This window comes from Hypanus sabinus, chromosome 2 (genome assembly GCF_030144855.1).
Source record: "Hypanus sabinus isolate sHypSab1 chromosome 2, sHypSab1.hap1, whole genome shotgun sequence".
NCBI classification, from domain to species: domain Eukaryota; kingdom Metazoa; phylum Chordata; class Chondrichthyes; order Myliobatiformes; family Dasyatidae; genus Hypanus; species Hypanus sabinus.
This window is the reverse complement of record NC_082707.1, coordinates 161,085,161-161,099,193: the sequence shown is the minus strand read 5'-3', so window position 1 is coordinate 161,099,193 and position 14,033 is coordinate 161,085,161. Positions and strand designations below refer to the sequence as shown.

Below are 14,033 nucleotides of genomic sequence, written 5' to 3'. Positions count from 1 at the left end.
ATGCTGGCAGAACTCAGCAGGAGTCTTGATGAAGGGTTTTGGCCCGAAACGTCGTCACTACCTCCCCCCATAGATGCTGCCTGGCCTGCTGAGTTCTGCCAGCATTTTGTGTTTTTATGACTAATTGTTAGTCTGCCCGTGTCATCAGCCAAATGACGGAAAGTGATGTCAGTAACACTGTCAAGCTGTAGCAGGTCCCAGACAACAGCTAGGGACTGTTGGATTGGTTGCAGATAACATACACATCACCGAAGTCCAAGGGAATGACTGTCTCTGACTACTTCCACTTGACATTTATCTAAATTACCATCAATGAATCAACCAACATTAACATTCTAGTGAATGTTCTTCATCAGAGCTTTCACTGGATCAGATACAGTAGCTGGGTATTCTGCAGTGATTTATTCATTCTTCATTCCCTATGGTGCCCATGCATTCTTTTTTATGACCATACCGTTCAAGTTTATTGTCATCTGGCTGTACATATATACAAGTAAATGAAACAAAATTCCTCCAGAACACAGTACACCCACACAACATATATCACACGTAGCACATAAACTTAATAAAATATAATGCAAATGCATGTAGTAAAGCACAGCACAAGTAAACAGTACAGTAAATAGCTTGCTGTCCCGCTGACAGGACCTCAGTGGTGGCAGGCTATTCATTAGACTCGCAGCCTGAGGGAAGAAGCTGTTCCCCAGTCTGGCAGTCATGGTCCTGATGCTCTGTAGCTAGTGAGCCAAAGGGATTGTGGGTTGGGTAGTAGGGATCCCCACAATGCTTTGTCTGCAATGTCGGGTCATCCTCTGTGCTTTTTACTGTCCTCTGCACAGTCTTGTGCTCCAATGTCTTACAGCTTCCGGAAAAACACAGGCAGGACATTCTTGATAGTCCTCCTATAGAAAGCTGTTAGAATGGGGGTGGAGAGGCTTGCTCGCTTCAATCTCCTCAGTAATTATAAACACTCTTGTGCTTTATTGACTAGTGAGGACGTGTTATGGGTCCAGGTTACATCACCAGTAATGCAATTAATGAGGATTGAACTAATAAACAACAATCTTTTAATTGATTCGGTTGAACTTCACTAATAACAGTGGCAGATAAAACAGCATATCAAAAGTCATACCACATATAGCATTTCCACCTCTTCCAAGGTGCACTCAATGAGTGCAAGGAGATACTCTTTTCTGCTGGAAGGGTGCAGCTTCAGTAAGACTGGTACTTCCTGGGCCATAGCAGCCCACTCCCATCTCTCTCTTCTGAACATTCAATCCCTCCTCGCCACGGCTGTGGGCTGTAGAATCTGCATCTCGCTAAGTCTTCTTCAACATCACATTCCAAAATATGATGTCTGCACCTGGAAAAGTGAATGATAACTGCAGGAAGGAGCTGAATGCTGTCACTGACAGCGCCTCACCAAATCATTTCACATTGTCACCCTAACAGCGTCAAATTCATGGAACTCTATCCCAAAGGAATGTCCAACAAAGGTCTGAGATAGCTCAAGATGGCCGACTACCACCTTTACAAGCAAAGTTACATTTAGGCATTAGATGCTGATCATCGCCTAAACTTAATGCCCAAACTGAGACTTTCACAGCCTTTTCAAAAGGACAGTAGGCAATATTTAAAGAACAGTTTTCCTGTACTTTGACAATGTTCTCATAACCTGTCCCACTTGCTGCTGTTTGAAGCACACTTGTTTGTTATGCCTTTCATGTAACAGTGTGAAAAATGAAAATCAATTCACTTTTGTGAAGCATTTTAGAACATCCTGAAGCCTTGATCAGGCATAATAAAAATCAGAATTATCACTAATATGCTAAGGGCATTTTATTGTGGTGACAAGTCCAATAAAAGTCTGCACACTGCTCAGAGTGTTTTTAAATGTTGCTGCTATAACAGAATAATTTTCCACTCGGGATCAATAAATGATTATTATTAAGGTCAAAATGTAACAATACTATTAACTTTTTTTAATTAAAAAAGGTGATTTGAGACCATAACAATTACTTAGTAAACATTAATCATTGTCACCAGAAAAATTAAAATTAATATTAATTTATTCTAGGCATTGTTAGATTATTCATGCCCAGGTTGAATGAATGACTGATAGAACGGTTCAGTACATGACATTTAGAGAATATTGCTTTACACAATCAGTCGTGCATCCTAAGTTGCTACACTTGAGTAATCATTTTCCGTGCAAGATAGAAGTGAGGGGTGCACTCCAAAGAAAGAACATATGTAATTGTGCTTCCAACTATCTGCTGTGACTAAAGCTTTTGAACTAATCACATTGTTTCTTACAGCAAACATAGAATGCTGGAAGAAAGAAAAGGATTCGTTTTTCCTAGCTGAGAAGAGACTCTTTATGACTGAACGCTTTCTCTCTTCCTCTCTCTTTGCTGTGCAACAACAGCAGTATCGCTATATTAACGTAAACAACACAGGAAATCAGTCATTCATAGTTGCCATGGTAGCACCGGGGAAATCCATTTTATTGCAGTCCGCTGTGCCCCTCCTCAGGAACACTGCAAAGCTAAAATTTGGATTGAGGCTGGGGGCAAACAGTTATTAATATACAATAACTGTTTTTTTTTACATAGATGGTCTTTCTTGGCGCCGCGGCTTAAGTAACAAACACTCCTTCGCAACAGCAGCTGACAGGGGAACAGAAAGTCGTTTGGGGTGGGTCGGTTGGTTATAAGAAAGGAAGCAACCCTTCAGAATGTTTCTAAAATGCTTAATGTTTTAGCTTAAGCCAAAACTCCCTATTTATTTCATCCATTGCTTCATGAGAAACTCAGAAAGCAGCAAATGCATTGCTGATAAAGTACTGTGAGATCTCTGCAGAGGAGCAAATAACATTCCTGCCCAGACCTCGGGATGAGAGGAACGAGGCCAGTGCACACGGAGAGAGGGGCTGAATGAGGGAGAGAGAAGAGGGGAAGTTAAAGCAGTCAGAAAGAGAAGGAAGTGGGAGATCTGCTGCTTCCTGTAGACAGAATGATGATTGAAGACAAAGCTGGGTGTGGACTCGTCTCCCAGGGCTGCTGCTTGCACAGCTGCTAAGCTTGGATTCTCCTGCATATTTAGCCCATTTTAAGAAAAGGAGAGTGAATATCTGATCTTCGTTCGTCGTAGAAGGTAAAAACTACCGTTTCCCGTCACTGTTTTTAATGTTACTGAAAAAATGATTAATGTAATTTTAATGCCCACTTGGTTTGTATGTATAGCTGTTGTACCAGCCTACAAAATGGTTAAAGAAGTGTTCCTTCTACTTAGTGGCCTAAGGTTATCAATATCTATGAAATAAGCGTGTTGTGCATTATATTTGTGAATTATGTCAGAGAAAGCCAGTGTCTTTAGTGTGAAACCTTGTGGGTAACAAACGTTTAACTGTTAAGGAGAAGGCTAGCTCCTTTCGAAAAGGGTGGAATGGCTTCATTGTAATTCATTTATCCAGCTTGAGAATTTGAACTACATCATTTAGTAATACTTTAAAAATCTTGTTCTAAAGAACACAATTAACAGCCACAACTCTGTTCTCCGGTTAGCCACATAAACTATGGAGAAGACTGCATATATTTCTCTGTAAAAATCTATTTTCCTGTTCAAGTTCTCAGCTGTTTCTTATAAACCATTTTCTGAGCAAATAGAGCCAAAATATCGAAACAGTGAAATGTAACCTAGAATAAAATTTAAAGTTTAATACTGAATTGACTTCTGTACGCTATTGAGACTAAGAATATGGTATACAGCCAGCGTTTTGTCATAATAACTGAAATTTTGCGTGAGACAGTCTATCAGAAAGAAAAAACGCATCGATTCGCTAGTCAGTACTAATTAGTAACTAATATCTCCTATTTTTGAATATTGTTATATCACATGACTTATTTACATTTTATTTCCTCCATTTTACTGAAGAAATGCAGACACTTCAAAATTCACCTTATCTCAAACGGGATCTTAGCTACATCTTTTGATGCTTTGTGAATCGGAAAAGTGTATATCCTGTAATACGTTGGCATTTCCGATGAACAAATATTTTTGATATGAAATATCAATCAAAATATAGGTTATTACTCGAACGGATAGGAATATCTAAAGTGTCCAATGAGATGACTGCATTTAATGGTAAGTTCTGTTGAACTGATATGTGGAATAAATGGGGCATTACCCACATAACTGGGGAAGTGATGAGAGACCGGAAATACTGTATACAAAGTAACATATAAACATGTCTGCTTTAGTTGGCTTTTGTTGTAATGCGAATTGACTAATTTAATCCATGCATTCTGTATCCAGGTTTAATGTACACCAGGGAATGTGACTAATTCACAAAAGAGTATCATTTGGGAAATTATACCTACACAAGACTCTGAAAGATCACAACCCAAAGGAATTTATGTTGACCCCTCCCAATGCTCTAACACAGCGACGGACAATCCAGGGTCAAATTTCGGGTTTACTCGTGTACATTCCCTACTCCCAAGCTGTCACATGAAACGATAACTGGAATTTGATGGGCAGCTGATTTCAATAACATTCAAATCAGTCAGTTGATCACTGGCAATTTTTATTTTACCATTGTTTAAAAATGATATTTGGATTAGATTACCAAATCATGAACACGAGGCATTGTTTTAATCCTTTACGTTATTTTGAATCCAATAACTAAACTGAAGAGCGCCTTTCATTTTTAGGAGAAGCCTCAATTTGTTGTGGATATCAGTCCATGAATGGCCTATCATTGTCTGACAATGGGCTATTGTGTATAGATAAATAAATCAGCAGGTGTTTGCATTGAATTAGAAATGATCACAATAGTCGATTTATACAAGTTTTCAAATACGGCTTTTAAACGGCATGAAGAGAGTACTGTGGAAACTGGCACCACTATTTCTCATTGTTAGCACCATTATCACAATATTGGAATTGTGTGCAGTCAAGAGTCCTGTACATAACAACATGCGAATACATTGTGAATGTTTAGGACAGGGATTCTCAATCTGGGGTCCACGAACCCCTCGCTTAATGGTATTGGTCAATGGCATGAGAAAGATTGGGAACCACCTTTTAGAACACATTGTGATCTGCATATTCTGAATGTAAAACAAATGAGGATCAGTGAGGACACTGGAAATTGCTGTGCAGGTTGACAGTTTTGTTAAGAAGGCGTATGGTGTGTTGGCCTTCATCAACCATGGGATTGAGTTAAGAACTGTGATATAGCGTAACAGTTGCATAAGATGTTAGTTAGACCCCACTTGGAGTACTGTGTTCAGTTGTGGTCACCTCACTACAGGAAGGATGTGGATGCTATAGAAAGGGTGCAGAGGAGATTTACAAGAATGTTGCTTGGATTGGGGAGCATACCTTATGAGAATTGGTTGAGTAAACTTGAACTTTTCTCCTTGGAGTGATGGAGGATGAGAGGTGACCTGATAAGAGGTGTACAAGATGATGAGAGGCATTGATCATGTGAATAGCCAGAGGCTTTTCCCAGAGCTGAAATGGCTTAGGTGAGGGGGCATAGTTTTAAGATGCTTGGAAGTAAGTACAAAGGAGTAAGTTTTTAACACACTGAGTGGTGGGTGCATGGAATGCACTGCCAGTGATGGTGGTAGAGGCAGATACAATAGGGTCTTTTAAGAGATTCAGATAGGTACATGGAGCTCAGAAAAGTAGAGGGCTATGTGGTAGGGAAATTCTAGGCGGTTTCTAGAATAGATTACATGGTCAGCACAACATTGTGGGCCGAAGGGCTGGTAATGTGCTGTAGATTTCTGTGTTTCTATGTTAAAATACAGAAGAGCTCCAATATCAAAATTGTTTTTAGTACATGAATTAGAAACTACTCTGTTAAATGGTAGAATCCCTCTAAAAGTGATTGGCAACTTGGAAAAATATTTCAGAACACATGACTGAAATTATTCTAAAGTATTGCATAGAGTAATCTGAAATTTATTGCATTAAAAGTACTAGAAAAAATTACACTATTTAATTAGTCTGACACAATACAAGAAAAATATTCTGGTGGCAGAGAAAAACATGATCATATTTATTTGGTTTTAGTTCTGTTTTTCTCCTTTAATCTTATTCATGTCTAATGCATTTCCAAGTTCAAGTTTAATTGCCATTCATCCATACACATGAGTACAGCCAAATGAAGCAGTGTTCCATTGGAGCCAAGGTGCAAAACACAGAACCACAGTCACACAGCACATACAATAGCAGAAACAGTGACAAAAAAATTAAAAATTTATATTACAGCTCACTGAGTGATCATGGCCTGCAGAATGATGGTGCATGGATGTTGTCTATGTTTCTGCAAGAACAGCCCATAGCCATTCCTCATAGCGCATAGTGCAGCCACAGTTGATCACAATCCAGCTTGACTCCCACTGAGTGAATACTGGAGGGCAACACTGATAGGAGGGGCCGACCGCAACCCAACGTGGAATCCAGTGGTACACGCCCAGCTCCAGCTCCAACTTCCTCAGCAGCCTCATGGGGGTCTCCGCGGCATGAATGAGACCTGGTCCACACCACAGCTGAGGTGACGCAGCTCCCCCACCATAGGTCTTGCCAATGAACTGGTGAATTAGACTGTCGGTATTCCCCATTTACCAAAGTCCAGCAGGTCTTGCAATCATAACAGAAATGTCCAAAACAATCATCCTCCATCTGCTGGATCGTGCTTTGTGCAACGCCACTGATGGTGTCTTCTTGACCTCGGTGTGCACTAAGTCCAGCTGCACCGCTGGGGAAGAGCTGTACCCTTCATAACCAGCATTGTCTTGCAGTCATGAAAAGGACATCAAGGATGAACAATCACACCTTTGTTTGCACCCGGAGAAGCCACAGTGTCCGAGTGCTCTGCCATTTTACCAAGTGTAACAGCAGCTAGAAATTAGTGGATATTTATTTGACTGAATATAAACTCCATGAAAATCTTCATGTTTGGGGCTTGTAAGTGCAGGAATTTGATTGGGCATTGGACATTCTAGGAAACTTGCCTGTTAGTGGAGGCAGAGGTATGATTAAGCAATTGTAAAGGTCAAATTAAGTAATTTGATAGAGAAACACCCACTCTTCTTGGCCCACAAAATTGCAGTATAGTTTCATCTATCCAGACGTTGCTCTCACTTTTACTTGTTGATATGCTTAAGGGCCAAGAATTCTGGCTTTCAGACATCAGAAATAAAACATCCATTTACAATTATTTCTGCCTCTAAGCTTCAAGTCTCTTAATTCCACTTTCATACTTCCTGGCCACAGCTTTGCTGAGCTCTTAATTATAAATGGTCTTTCAATGGTTGTAGTTCATGAGGTGGACCTAGTTTTAGTTCAAGCTTTCAGATTCTAGATTCTCAGTTTGCCATGGTAAATGAGGATGTCAACCACTATTATGATTAGCTGTTTTTAATTAAATAGTCTTGATTTAAGAAGGATACAATTAGTGATTTTTCAGATGTACAGTTTCAGGAGCAGCTGTCATGAATCATTATTGGTCAGTCATGGAGCAGATGAAAACATATTGGAGATAATACTTTTGATTTGTCTGATAGAATGGTTTTCATATTTTAGAACATCTTGAAAAAAACAGCTCTGGGCCTGTACTCACTGGAATTTGGAAGAATGTGGAGGGGTGGGATGGTAGGGTTGGATCTAATTGAACCCTACCAAATGTTGAAAGGACTAGATAAGGTGGATGTGAAGAAGATGTTTCCTATGGTGGAGTGCCTATGGTGAGGCTGAGCCCTCCAGTACTAGAGAGCACAGCCTCAAAATTGAGGTGGAATTTTTTTTTTAGCCAGAGTAGTGAATCTCTGGAATGCTCTGCCACAGACTGTGGCGGAGGCCAAGTCCATGGGTATATTTAAAGTGGAAGTTGATAGCTTCCTGATTGGTCATGGCATCAAGGATATGGCAAAAAGGCAGGTGTATGGTGTTGAGTGGGATCCTGGAGCAGCCATGATGGAATGGTGGAGCATACTCAATGGGCTGAGTGGCCTAATTCTGTTCTTATGTCTTATGGTCTTATCAGCTGCACACATTCTACCCAATCAAATCTCCTCCTCTCCCCTCGCTATTCCCAACTGCCCAAGTCCAAGGTCGAGTTTGTTGCTATATGAACAAATACATGTATGTACAATTGAGATGGAAATCTTACCTGTGGGAGGCACCCATACTGAGGATGATGGAGAAGGAGGAACAGTTGGACTTTCTGACTATCTGAGGTGTGTTGGTTAGGAAGTCTAACACCCAGTTTCACAGTGGTGTACTAAGCCGAGGAGTAGGAGTTTATTCACCAGTGTCTGGAGCAATAGTGTTGAATGACAAACTGAAATCCAGAAAAGGCATTCTGCCATAAGTATCCTTGTTTTCTAGGTGTGTCAGGGCCAGGTACATCATGTTAGATGCTATGGCATCTGTTGTAGAGCACTTTTGTCAGTAAGCATATTGGTGAGTGTCCAATGTGGCAGAAATGGAGACTGGGATGCGCCATTACCATCCATTCAAAGCACTTCATGATGACTGGTGTCAGTGCCACCAGGCGGGCGTCATTAATTTCTGAAGGAGCAGAGTTCTTTGGTACAGGGATAATGGCGGAGCTGAAGTATGTGGGGACTGCAGCCTGGATGAGTGAAGTGTTGAAGATGTCCATGAACAGTCCCTAGGTACTTGGCCTAGAATGTTGCCTGGTCTGGCCTGGCCACATTAATCAGTAAAATTGTATAATGGATGCTTGAACCAATTTTGGCTGTTACGCTTGTGAGCGCAGTCAAAATGACACCCAGATCACCAGCTGGCTATGATCAGTACTTAAATAGAGTTATGTGAGTTTTACAAACATGCCTGATACACTGATGTAACCTTTTTCTTAAATTTTAATGTAGCCATCTGTTTAATTGGAACATTTATGAGCTGATATGTTGTATAACTGGAAAGTCTCTAAATTCAGAAATCCTTTCAATAAATGAATCAGGCAGATCTGGGAAAAGATCACTCTTCTGATGGTAACATTGATAATATACTACTTGCTAACTAACGTACTGTCTGCCCAGATCAACTGCACTGAGGTAGTAATCTTGGAGGATGGACTGCACTGAGGTAGTAATCTTGGAGGATGGACTGCACTGAGGTAGTAATGTTGGAGGATGGACTGCGCTGAGGTAGTAATGCTGAGGGATGGACTGCACTGAGGTAGTAATGCTGAGGGATGGACTGCACTGAGGTAGTAATGTTGAGGGATGGACTGCGCTGGGGTAGTAATCTTGGAGGATGGACTGCGCTGAGGTAGTAATGTTGAGGGATGAACTGCACTGGGGTAGTAATGTTGAGGGATGAACTGCACTGAGGTAGTAATGTTGGAGAATGGACTGTGCTGAGGTAGTAATGTTGAGGGATGGACTGCACTGAGGTAGTAATGTTGAGGGATGGACTGCGCTGAGGTAGTAATGTTGGAGGATGGACTGCGCTGAGGTAGTAATGTTGGAGGATGGACTGCGCTGAGGTAGTAATGTTGGAGGATGGACTGCGCTGAGGTAGTAATTTTGATGGATGGACTGCGCTGAGGTAGTAATGTTGGAGGATGGACTGCACTGGGGTAGTAATGTTGGAGGATGGACTGCACTGGGGTAGTAATGTTGAGGGATGGACTGCAATGAGGTAGTATTGTTGAGGGATGGACTGTGCTGGGGTAGTAATGTTGGAGGATGGACTGCGCTGAGGTAGTAATGTTGAGTGATCGACTGCGCTGAGGTAGTAATGTTGAGGGATGGACTGCGCTGGGGTAGTAATGTTGGAGGATGGACTGCACTGAGGTAGTAATGTTGGAGGATGGACTGCACTGAGGTAGTAATGTTGGAGGATGGACTGCACTGGGGTAGTAATGTTGGAGGATGGACTGCGCTGGGGTAGTAATGTTGAGGGATGGACTGCGCTGAGGTAGTAATGTTGAGGGATGGACTGTGCTGAGGTAGTAATGTTGAGGGATGGACTGCGCTGAGGTAGTAATGTTGGAGGATGGACTGCGCTGAGGTAGTAATGTTGAGGGATGGACTGCGCTGAGGTAGTAATGTTGAGGGATGGACTGCGCTGAGGTAGTAATGTTGAGGGATGGACTGCGCTGAGGTAGTAATGTTGAGGGATGGACTGTGCTGAGGTAGTAATGTTGAGGGATGGACTGCGCTGAGGTAGTAATGTTGGAGGATGGACTGCGCTGAGGTAGTAATGTTGAGGGATGGACTGCGCTGAGGTAGTAATGTTGAGGGATGGACTGCGCTGAGGTAGTAATGTTGAGGGATGGACTGCGCTGAGGTAGTAATGTTGAGGGATGGACTGCGCTGAGGTAGTAATGTTGAGGGATGGACTGCGCTGAGGTAGTAATGTTGGAGGATGGACTGCGCTGAGGTAGTAATGTTGAGGGATGGACTGCGCTGAGGTAGTAATGTTGAGGGATGGACTGCGCTGAGGTAGTAATGTTGGAGGATGGACTGCGCTGAGGTAGTAATGTTGGAGGATGGACTGCGCTGAGGTAGTAATGTTGAGGGATGGACTGCGCTGAGGTAGTAATGTTGAAGCTTTCTGGTTATTGAGCCCAAGCTGCTTGGCAGTGCTGAGGTTAAACAGGTGACTGGGTCTGTTCAGTCTCTGGATGAAGGTTGTTCTTACACAGTTTCGATGAAGATGCACAAGAACTCGTGCAGTGACATGGCTTTTGATTTACTTTCCCTCCCTGGTGGGAAATGCAAATCTCTCCAAGTATGGAAGTGATTATCAGCTTGTCTTCCGTGGAGCCACAAGTGTATTAGATCAGCAGCAATTTTTTTTCCGCATCTTCTCTACTTCTGGGAATATGGTTTCACAAGAAGAAATATGTTTCCAACAAAATTCGAGGGAAACTTAAGCCCATTTCTGCTGAATTATTATTTAGGAAGACATTATAGAGAATGGTAATAGTCCGGCTGAAATACCCCCCTAAAAAAATTAAGTTAGCTGTGACTCCCAGGATTTCTTCCAATTTTCTTTCCACTTAATAATGCAGCACTTTGTTGAAACAAATGATAAAACTTATAGAAAGTCCCTCAAAATTGCTTGGCTTGTTTGTTTTAGCTATTCATGAACTGTGAGTTTCATTGAGATCAGGCAGTGGAAAATCATGAAATTCACAACAAGAAAGAAATCCAGTCTGCTTCCTTTTAACAATTGTCCTGATCATCATTACTCCAGGACCTCTGCATCCCAGCACACACCAGTTGCTGTTGGACTTAAAGATTAATATATCAGTCTCTGGATATAACACAGTGTCATCTCTGTGCCCAGCCTTACAATATGACAAGGATGTTATCATTAAATGATTCCATTTTCATTTTGCTTATCATCCTTAGTGATTTATTGAATGACTCAAGTCCCTTCCCTTGGCAAACACAAGAAGTGAACCTCCACAATAATAACAAAGCCAGATATTTTCATCTTCCGCTGAACAGATAATCAATTAATGTACAAGCAACTTAATTTGGCATTCTTTCTTGATTAGTTTATGTCCACTTTCACACAAAAATATTGAATCCTTTTTATAGTCATATTGTAATGAAGAGCCTGAATTAGGGTTGGAAAATCTCTAAAATTGAATACAACCCCTTTCTTAGTAAGGTCTTAAACCAGCACATAGAGCTGAGGAAACCATTTCTCTCCAACCAATAACTATGTCCAGGTGCCTTGATGTTTGTCATAAAAATAATCTTCACAATTTATATTGACCATATTGTAATTTATTACAGTCAGGAGAAAAAGGCATAAAGCAATTTTTGATACAGATAATTGAGTCCGATTATTGTTTAATTAGTACTTAGCTAATCATGGCATGTAATTGAGGAATGGGAATGTATTAAAACAATCAGCACCCCAATGAATATTTTTCACAGGTGATTGTCTAGTCTTATTTTAAGTAGCTAATACCAATCATCATACAATTCTCTAAAGTCATCATTAGTAAATGGTAAGTTTTGTTTTGGAGCAAAATGATTTACAAAACATTTTTAACAACCTGCTATGCCATAGTTCAATTATGATATTGCCTATTAAAGTGTAATAATTTGGGAGATGTTGATATAATGATAATAGTGTTGACACATGTATTTTACAGCAAATATGTGTACTTTTAAATAACAAAATCATTTGATTTCAGCTTCCTTTTCCTGTCATATCACTTTAAAAAGAAGTCACACCGTAAGATTCAGTTTCCAGAAAGTTGGGCGTTGCTCGCACTAGGAAATTATTGGGATGCAAAGGTCATCCGTCTACTTGGAGCAGAGATTGATCGGCTCTTGATCGGTGCAGGCATTAATGGTTATGGGGAGAAGGCAGGAGAGAGGGTTTGAGAGGGAAAATAAATCAACTATGATGGAATGGTGGAAGAGACTTGATGGACCAAATGGCCTATTTCTGTCTTGTGGACAGCAGAAACAAAATTGAAAGGTTATTCTCTAGAAATACTTTTATTTGATGAACTTTTGGGATGAAGAAAATCATTTGCCCCAGTATGTCTACACTGCCTCTCTGAGCATTTCCATAAATCATTCCCTGTAACCTATCTACTGTCACAACTTCATCCAGTCCACGCAAATCTCTGACCACTCACCAACATGAGAGAGCAATTTACAGTGGCCCATAGTCATCTTCTAGAGGTAGGAGGAAACCAGAGGATGGGGGGAGAAAACCACGTACTCACAGGGAAACGTGTACACTCCACACTGACAGCTATAGATGTCAGGATTGAAAGGAAATCAGTAGAGCCAGCTATGTGGCAAATTGTGGCTATTTATTTGCATTTTCATGATGTTTACATGAGGACCATTTTGCCCAAGTCAGACTGCGTACTGGTCTTTTTTTTCAGAAAATGTAGCAATCAGGAAATTTTCCTTGGCATCTCTAGAGGCAATATATCTCTGATGGTCACCAGACACAAAATGAGTACGTAATGAGGTCATCCACTGCCTAGCAGCCAGTTCCGTGTTTATTCAAATTGGCTATTAACGGAGCCACCCAAGACCTACATTTTTCACGCAGTTAAATGAGGAACAAGCTGTTCAGCAGTAAGGCAGAGGTACACAGAGTAAAGAGTTATCATTGGGAGATTGACTGCCTGACATTTTTCTGAGTACTAGATCAGTTTTTTTACATGAGTACCCAGACAGAAGAAATCGGTGTGTTCCCCTAAATTCCGTTTCCCTTATGTCACCTGTCACCAGTGCGTACTGCATTGGGGGAAATAAAGTTTTTCTTACACATAGTTCAGATGAAAATCAACTTGTAGGGCTCAGCCCCTTACCCTGATTTTCCAGTGTTCAGTGGTAATCCTGTCAGACACCAGCATTATGTGCAGTGTCTTCAATGCAACAAGGGTGAACTTTTAAGTTCAAGGCATTTAATTGTGAGTTGATTTTGTTTTGCTGAAATGGCAATAAGGGTGTTCTTTGATATACTTATCTAGTCAAGTATGTGAACATGGATGATCTTGACTGTATGCAGACTTGGTAGCACACTTATGAAACAGATGGAGAACTTCATTAATTGTGAAGACTGTGGCAGGGAGCTCCTCTTTCCCCCCCCCCCCCCCCCACTCTGTAAATTCTATGAGATATGTTCTGAAACTTGTTATCTTACTGTTTTGAACAAGCGTGACTTGCAGTGTGGTTTCATTATTTGTCTGTTCAACCACAGCAGATCTTGGTCAGCGTTCATTATTGTATGCAATGGTGAAGGATTGAGTAGTTAGAATTCTGAAACATCTAAAATGAGGCAAAAATGATTAAAAAGAGAACATATCTGTGAAAATGACACTCATTGCTAGTCTTGGTTTAGTTTAGTTGGCATTCTCCATCTTGTAGTCTGTGGTAGCTTTAAGTAAATTTGCATTTATCAGCTGCAATGGTAACTTCCTGTAACTGGTGGGAGGGTTCACTTAAAACATCAGGTGATCTTGTGTGTAGCCAAGTGCTCTGTGAAAGAAG

At 41.0% G+C, this 14,033-nt stretch overlaps 1 protein-coding gene across 1 annotated transcript in view; it reads left to right on the top strand.

Annotated features, from left to right (window-relative positions):
- Positions 1-2,516: 2,516 nt before the first annotated feature.
- Positions 2,517-14,033, top strand: part of LOC132385816 (guanine nucleotide-binding protein G(I)/G(S)/G(O) subunit gamma-2) — a 51,919-nt gene continuing 40,402 nt past the window's right edge. Inside the window, exon 1 of the mRNA XM_059958043.1 lies at positions 2,517-3,156. The gene's annotated coding sequence lies outside the window, so the exon portion shown is untranslated. The remainder of the gene's footprint in view (positions 3,157-14,033) is intronic.